The following is a 9,783-nucleotide window of genomic DNA, read 5'->3' on the forward strand; positions in this document are numbered from 1 at the left end:
ATCCCCCAATGCTGTTAACATTTTTTGAAATGTGTACGGCATAGGCGCATCCAGAGGGGGGTGCAGAGGTGCGCACCCCCACTTTTGTCCTGTAAGTTTATTAAATGACCATTGAAACTCGGGTGAAAATGATGTGTGCATACCCCCTTTTCTCAATAGTGTGCACGCCCCCAGCTGTATCCGCCCCTGTACGTTTTTTCAAGCATTATGAGTAGATATCAGCAGTTGTAGTTGCAAATGAATGATCTGGCTTAATTTTGTTCCTACAAATGAAAACCGATTGAGTTCAACCTCATCAATACATGGATCAATTCGTTAAAATAGCTTCGTTTCTGAAGTGACGTAACTATACGTACCTAACCTCTTAGACGTGAGTCCACGTTTAGGCGTTTACCACTTGAAACACAAGAACTGGCATGGTGCGCTCAAAAGATCATAATAAGGACGAATTTGGGATTCGAACCGAGGGCACATTCGATCTTCTCTCTTAACGGAATGTAGCGTTGCATTCACAACGGATTATGATACATATGATATGTCCCATGACATAAAACCCGTGAACATCCGGGTTAGAATTCATCTTCAGTAACCCATGCTTGTCGTAAGAGGCGATTACCGGGTTCGGGTGGTCAGGCTCACTGACTCATGTCATCGTACCCCAATTGCGTAGTTCAATGTTCATGCTGTTGATCACTGGATTGTCTGGTCCAGACTTCATTATTTACAGACCGCAGCCATTTAGCTGGAACATTGCTGAGAGCGGCGTAAAACTAAACTCACTTACTCACCCATGACATAAAAATAGACTTCACAACAAGCATGCGGGTATCATGCCATTATTCTGTTTCAGACTAAAATGCCGTTGATTTTGTTGGGGCTGTGGGGTAGCTTAATGGTTAAAGAGTCCGCTCGTCAGTCTCAAGACCGGGCCTGCTCGATTCTCAACATGGGTACAATGTGTGAAGCCCATTTCTGGTGTCCCCCGCCGTGATATTGCTGGAGTATTGCTAAAAGCAGCGCAAACCATACTTACTCACTCACTAATCATTTGCGTGATAACGAATGATATATTCATGGATCTCACCAACATTATATAGTGAATGACCATATGGTGTTCACAAATATACATTTTAATTACACTAAGGTGTCGATTATGACAGACAAATATGTTCAGGAATGTATCTATGACCAATTTAGAAAACAGTATGAAATGTAAGGGTCGTTGTCGATGCAGACGTCAAGAAATGTGTGTACAGATGTTTCATAAATCTCCGTGCAAGGCCGTAGTCAGCAACAAATTAGCTACATGATAGTTATTCAAAACAAGATTGAATTTCAATTAACCAAAAAATATTTGGCGCCATTTGTTCATCCGTGAAAGGTACATGTATATATTTTGTACCCCGGTGTAAGATTAAGAGTCTCCATGTCGACAAGCATCCTGCAGGGATATTTGGATACCTATCAGGAATATTGCTGCCTATAGGACTGAATAATTCATGGACAAATACTACCATATGTGACGGGAAGTGCCTATGGTCCAATATAACAATTTCAAAATGGCTGTCGCGGTGGCCATTTTGACTTCAGATCGTAAATTACCAGAGTTAATATCTGGCGTCCTAGTATATCATGTAACGAGGACGTTTTCCTAAGACACTAGAAGCGAAGATGTTCAGGTATATATGTGAATCTCGGTCAGTTCAGACAACCGCGGTTTTCAGGAAACGTCAGACGTTCAGGTTAATCCCTTTCCGCCATGTGAGATTTGCGCCATGGGAAGTAACAGCGTACCTCGATTTGCCGTGGTGATGGTTATGTTATAGAACATCTGGGTGAAATTCTCTACCGGGGTTTATGGAACATCACCACTACCACAGAGTACAACATACAGGTTCCTCGCCAGGGCGATTTAAATATTAATCGGATGGTCACAATGGTGGCCAAGCAATTAAATAGTACACATGGAGTTGCGCGCAGCTTTGACATATGACCTGGTTCTACAGTCCGAGGCCTGCACACTTTCCGCGTGAGTGAGCTGACGAGTTCCGTGGCTGCACAAGTGTTGTTGTTTTTTTGCTCCGGGGCCTTTTCAGGCTACACCACTGAGTCTACACTTATGCTTAGTCTCTGAATATGTATAATTTTGATAGTAACAAACAAACCCACATAAATTGAAAAGGAGCCCCAGGGAGACCAGAGATTCAGAAACTTGAGGAAATCTAGACTCGCTTCATTTAAGGCTTTAGCATTGCCGGGAGGGATTGGCAGTAGGGAAAATAATGTGGTTCAGGGACTGTGAGACAGACAGTCCAAAGACACCTAATACTTCCTAGCTCAACTAAACTTTTTGAAAGTGTGGTGTGAAGACGATTTTACTGAATAGGGGTTCTTGATTTATATATTACATGTTTACTACTCACTACTCAGCTGTCTGTACCTCCTCAAGTAAATTTTAATATAATAGTGACTGGCATATGATATTCAGTATCTGTGACCTTCATAACTGGTATCTACTATCCACACATATGCGGATATGTGTCTTCCCTTTCATCAGAGACCATATATAATATATGGTCTCTGCTTTCATTAACACCAGCCTGATGAAGTGCCATTAAAACTTATCTTGAAAGTTAAAATTGAAAATTTGTATGTCCAACAAGACAACAGAACCGACATCTCAGGACACATTCATCCTCAGTGGTTCAGTAAACAGTTACTTATACACATACACAGCAATTACTTTGTAAGTTATAATAAATATAAATACATTATAAAGATAAAAAAATTATATTTTAAATTTTAAAATTTTAAAAGAATATTACATGATCGTTACATTGTCTGAAACACATTCATCAAAACAACTTGTGATTGTCAACTATCAACCTGCAACATTTTAACAGTGAAATTTCAGAAAAGATTTGGCTGTTTCTATCCTCCAAATCTGAAAAGAAATTTAAACAAAGAAGCAAGTCTTACTCCAACACTGTAAATACTTTAATGGCAACAACTACTGGGTTTGTGCTCTTTACATTAAAGATTTCTCGACATCAACGATGACATGCCGAATCGTTGCTTTGTCGTCAATTGCTCCTAGGGTCGGGCGATGGTGTCCCCATGCACAGATTTCCACAGGACCCCGCAGTTCGTGCTAAATCGGTTATGTTTGTGAGTGCGAAGCGAGCGTTGTGGAAGCCTGAAACGATATCTTACTTGTGTTCAGATCGCTTCACTGAAGTTAAAGAATCAAAACTACTTACTAGTTGTTGTAAAATATGCATATGATTGATGACCATAAAGATTTTCTATGACACAACTTGTAACATAACGATTTCTTCCTCGGAAGTGAGGTTGTGGTCGAAGTAACAATAATATTGTAAGTAGTAGTATATGATGACACCCACCTCGCTGCCAGGAGAGAAATTGTTATGTTATACGCTATGTCATGCAAAATCCTATTGGCCATCAATAAAATACATATTTTACTACCAGTAGAAAGTAGTTTTGATTTTGTAACTCGGTGAAAACAAACCTAAATACCATTTATCCTCAGACTGGCGGATGTTCCCGACAGAGTCGCCGCCATTTTAAAAATAAAAAAAATCTGGTAGAATTAATGAGATTATAGTTTGTTTTCATCAAGTTAGATAATCAAGACTACTTTCTACTCGTAGTTAAATATGTATTGGAATCATAACCAAACGGATTTTGCATGACACAACTTATAACATAACGATTTCTTCCACGGAAGCGAGGTGGGGGTCGAAGTCACAATACTGCGCGATAAATTTCTTGCTACATTCCCATGGTTAATGTCCACTCACCAGTATGTAGATACTAGTCAATGTGCGTCTTTATATTTGGTCTTATAATCCTAATTAGTCTATTATCATACTTGTATGCATTTTGAAACTAAATAAAAAGCAGACGATCTGCTGATACTTATAGTGAATTTATAACAGAACTGTAATATCTAGACATTTTATAGTTTGCCAATGTGAATCTTAATTCGCACACACACCCTAGTGCATGTTGTCTGACTCATTACACTTCACGGCGAAAACAATGATTCTGTTGAATGCTACGACAAATGAATAAAATCAAAATGCAACTATTAAAATTAAAACAGATTAAAGTTATAGGAACAATATCAGGCCATTACCTGGTTCGAGGAATGTATCCATCAATATCCACAAAACTGTTCCAAATGATGTGTCTTTTAACAGTTTAATATACGAAAAAGTGATAAATCTTTTCAGGTATTGGTGTATAGTCTCATTGGTCACCCAAGATAGCACACCTGGCAACTAATTGCATAATGTCCGCCTTTCTTTAAAAACACTAATTTAGTTAGCCAATAATCGGCAATCAATCAATGTATTGCCGGTTAATCCTTTGAAAGAAGGACGTTGTTTTTACGCAGACACCGACACGGCAGAGTGTATTCAGTATAGATTAGTAAATCTACATACATAAACACTACCTTTTGACAATTCCGCTGTGTAAGATAAAAGTAATTAATCAATCAGCGTGTTATCGGTTAATCCTTTGATCGATGTTTATAATGTTGAATATTTACTCCAGACACAAGAAATGCCAAATGGGAACCTTTGTCGGGTAATCTAAGTGTGTTACCTCTAATTATACCTGTTATAAATTCATTAACTGACCATCAAGTGAATGATGACAAATAACATGTGTAGGTTTATACCACCTAACACGGGTTACAACAAGGGAGTATTAATTGCTGTATTGCATGTGAAAACTTATGGGCCGACACTGTTTTGAGAATACAAACAGATTTTTACATGACATGATTAAATATCGAGGTAAAAAAACACAGAAATGGGATCGATTTGGATCAGTCATTATACAAATAGGGCCTAACGACACTAATCGATTTTGACAGAATCGTCTATGAAAACAAGTTGTAACTCAGAAACTAGGCAAAGCAGGAGACAAAATTAAATGACAGTAGATTGTGAGAACATATAGCTTTTATTTTCCACAACAATTGTCACGATTTCAGGTTTATACAAGCCTGTAAAATTAACATGCACCCTACATTTGCTTATAACAATGACACAAACATAATTGTCAGTAATGTAGGAGTGGCATTAAGTCTTAAATATTATATCGTGTAACAAAACAAAGAAATATACCAACAAAAAACCCATGAACATAACATAAATAATTGTGTTTAATTAACATGAATTTGTATTGCAAAGATTGGCAGGAAATATCAAAGGTATCTCAAATCTGCAAAATGACAGACAATAAATACTGGTACTTTAACAATATCACCAATAAATATATATGATTGACAATAAATTATGTAACTGTTAAAATTTAACTTTGCATTAACAAACAGTCTCAGTCCATTTCAGTTATGCATTTTCTAAAGCTTGTATCATATGACACCAAAACAAATGCTTCCATACACACTTGATACGGAAACACAAAATTAGCCTTAACTTGGTTTCGATACTGTCACAATGCTGATTGAAATGCTGTTTAGGTACATGTTTATATTATGTTTTTCAGATTGATCTGAGAAAACATTTAAATACTATTGTTGACCTGTTTTTCAGTCTAAAGAGTGAGTGAGTGAGTATGGTTTTATGCTGCTTTCAGCAATATTCCAGGGAACACCAGAAATGGGCTTCATCAGTCTAAAGAACTGAGTGTACTCTTTTGTTCACACATACAGCAAACACTGTCAATTTGGCTTACAAAACGTATATAGAAGATTAGCAGAATCATGATGTAGTGATCACTCTTCAATAAATACTGGCACAAGATGGTCAGCTGGGACACAAGAGGCAAGTACCCTTTCACTGTTGTCTTCAGATTCCTCGAAATATGATTGATTCTCCTCCAAAGCTGGAACAACATGATCGTTATCCATCTCTTGTGTTCTGACTTGTTCTACACCTGCTACAGATTGTTCAACACCTAAATCCTGAAACACAAGAGCTGAGCTTGTTTCTGGATTTGATACCTCATGCCCTTGATGTTGAGCTATGTCTGCATCACTATCAATGCCAACTTGTGGTGAATTGAATCTGTGTTCACTCCAAATGCTCAACAAGCAGTTTATATAGGGATTTTCACTACTCTCTTGTCGAGTAATTGGATGAACTGGGGAATTTGGAGGAACATCCCTTGAAGTCCTGGTGTGGATTTCCTGTGTGGTTGTGTGTGTAGTTTCTGATTCTTTTGTCTTGGGTCTTGACAGTTCATCCCAGATATCTTCTAAAGACAAGTCTGATTCTGTACAGTAGAGGTTGATCTCAGTGTCAGAAACTTCAGGTGTTTTCTGCTCACACACTGATAAGAGATCAGTTGATGATATTTGGTGGAATCGGAAGTTTTGGTATCGTCCACATTTTCTTCTAGAACTAGGCCTAAGAGGTGTTTTGAACTGATGCTTTTCCATTTTTCCCTGTCATAATAAAAATTTGAAACTCATAAACTTCATAATCACATTACTGTGACATTAGATACATCAAGTAGATCTCATATAGGTCATATTTATATCCTGAAGATAAGATAACATCAGAATTTATTATTAAATTCATATGATGTTAAAATGTGAAAAAGATTAACCAACTTTAACCAACTTTAACCAACTTTAATAACAGATTATGTATCCAGTTGAATAATAAACAGTATTAAACACATAATCATTGAATAAGACTATTACATGCTGATTTGGATGATTTCTAGGCCCTTGTACGAGGATTGGTCCTTGATCAGTCAAGTATCAGCATTTTTTTAATTAACTCTGGAGTCAGTTTCATTGATTTTGACCTGTAAAATGCTAATAATTGTTAGGAATATCTGGGACTTCTGCTATTTTAAAAGTTCCAAAACAGTTTCATCATATTATTCTAGATTTAATTCAAGAATATACTCAATTTTCGCAAGTATTGACTCATCACAATGGAATCTTTATTTCAAAATAACACAAGCAACCACTGTGTAATGCTGTTTCCGTGAACCAGTTTACTGTGTAATAGGCCGATTTAGAGATATCTAGACCTACTGTTTACAAGAATCAATCCATACGTATGTATACGTACCCCATCATTCATTCACTCAATAAGCTGTCAACGCATTTACACTTACATTTACTTTCTATCGTCGTTATTCTGTGACTGGAATGGGGTCTGTTGAAGATTCATTCTTGCGGTAGCAGCCGACAAAAGGAGCTGGGCTCCTACTCCAAATAGGGTCAAATGATACCGCGCTAATCGTAGCGCAAAGTGGCCATATAACCAGACTGTCGTCAAAACTGAATATGGCGCGCTGCAGAGGATCATGGTCGTCGTAGTGCTAGTGAAATGTCGTGGCATAATGTAGCTCGAAATTAATTTCTTGCCTTGTAATTCTTATTCCTTTGTCCATTACACGTTTGACTTACTGTGGCCTATTTTTTACCAAATGATGTTTTTTTCTGCACTGGAAGAGACTGGCACCTGTCTATATTGAAATAAAAAGAAGGAAAAGCGTCCCCACCTTTCTATAAAAAACACCAGTTTTACGTGAAACGGTCGTGCTTCATTTTTAGGTTTTGAGACCTTGAACTTGAACCTCGAATGCGTTGTTTTGCCACTTCATTTTACATGAGGGAAAGACACGCCTATTGTTGCATTTTGGGGCCACCAAGTTATCCTTGGTATATAAGACGCACTGAAATTGTGAATACTTACATCTAGGTGTATTGTCCTATTAAAATTCTTAAAACATTTCACAATGTTAAACTAAATTAACCTCACCAGAGACCATATATCGGTATATGGTCTCTGACCTCACAGTGGTCATGGGCGGGTCCAAAGGTGTGTGTGTGGGGTGGGGTGGGTGTGTGTGGGGTTGTTTGTTCAGGGTTTGAACCCCCTTGAAAATGACAAAAGACCACATTGAAGTTTTTTTTGGTGCGTTGGCGGAGACAAGGGGGGAGTTGTTCCCTCTACCCCACCCCCCTCTCCAAATTCCTGGAACCGCCCGTGGTGGTGTTTTCGAAACGTATGTTAGGAGTAACATGATAGCAAAAATATCAATATTGTTTCATCAAATCAAGGTTGCAATGAATACGACGTTACACGTTCTCTACAGTGACAAACGATTTTCACTTCGCTGTAAGATAACTTTATTATAAATGCCCTTCTTGGCAATGCGGCCCTCAACAAAGTAATACAACATGTTAATTATATACAGCATATATAGCCAGTCGTTTGGGGCATGGTAACTGACGACTACAATTCACTTACAAAACAGCACACCTGGCAAGAATTAAAACAAACACGAGTTGTATCCAATAAACTTGTAACTACAGTTAGTGCTCATTGAAAAGTTCAAGTGTCAAATAAGAACCACAGAACGTTAAACTTATACTTGATATATATAAAAACTGCGAAATAAGTTTATTCACATTTTTATCAGTTGATATCGTGTGTTTCATGTTTCTTTTTTGGTAACGTTCACGACGTTATGTACTTATTTGTTTGTAGATTAACGACGATTTTAGCTACATGACGGCGACCTGTAAATAATCGAGTATGGAGTACACAATCCAGTGATTAACATCATTGTAGTGTATAGGTGATGCATATGGTAGTGTTTACATAGCAGCAGTCCCGCGCATTTCTGCGAGTTTCCAGATGTAAGACTCCGCGTGTGTCCCTTCCACTACACCCAGGCAGTGTGGAGGAGGGTCCAAGAAATAGGACTGACGGTATGTGTAACATTTTGTGTACTGTTATTTATAGCTGATGGTAAAGATTTGTAATTACCCCTTCTTTCAAAATTTGGGCGGTGGGGTAGCATAGTGGTTAAAGCGTTCGCTCGTCACGCCGAAGGCCCGGGTTCGATTTCCCCACATGGGTATAATATGTGAAGCCCCTTTCTGGTGTCCCCCGTCGTGATATTGCTGATTATTGCTAAAAGCGACGTAAAACCTTACTCACTCACTCCTTCTTTCAAAAGTGAGTAGCTGCCATGGACTATCCCGCCACCAGAGACCATATAATCTATTATATGGTCTCTGCCCGCCATAAAGAAGAAAATTAAAAATGAAAGAAAGACTTTTTCTGTGTGTCCAAGGTAAAATCTGGTAAGTCAGTCACTTCGGACTTACAGATTGTGTAACCCCTGGTTACCATTCTAAAAGGTGCTGATATGATTTTAATTAAATTGGGGTATTTTGAAAAAAAAAGAAAAAAAAAAAGGTTGCCTTTACTAACATTATTTTGAGGCTTTTCTTTTCTTTCGGTGACCGGAAGTGGGTCGTCCTTTTCGTTCCCGTCCACTGTTGAAGCATGGTGTTGCGGGGTGTTATGTACTTTTGAGCTAGGGGTCTTTTCAATATAGAAACGATTGTTGTACTACCTTTGATGATCAGTGTAATTGCTAGGTGTTATCTATTGCCTATACACACATTCGCTCTATTACCTCTGCTAGTCTTCAGGGAATCTGAATTGATTTGCGGTTTAGTTGCAACATTAATCGTATATGGCACCTATGGCAAAGCAAATTAAGGGTGGACAGTTTTCTTCTTAAAATATCAAACTAAACTTCATTAATGAGAAGCTCAAATAGTTATAAGGACGTGAGTACCATTACTGATCATGAATTAACTTAAAATACCTATATAAAACTCGGTTTATAAAAAAACGAGAAGTGCAATTTTCAACGTAAAGTTATTTTATTAAAAATACTGTTAGGACGGGTATATCCTTGATCGAAGGAGTGAGTGAGTGAGTAAGTATGGGTTAACGCCCC

Source organism: Haliotis rubra, unplaced genomic scaffold (genome assembly GCF_003918875.1).
Source record: "Haliotis rubra isolate DU_JTF1 unplaced genomic scaffold, ASM391887v1 Scf45, whole genome shotgun sequence".
Taxonomy (NCBI): Eukaryota; Metazoa; Mollusca; class Gastropoda; order Lepetellida; family Haliotidae; genus Haliotis; species Haliotis rubra.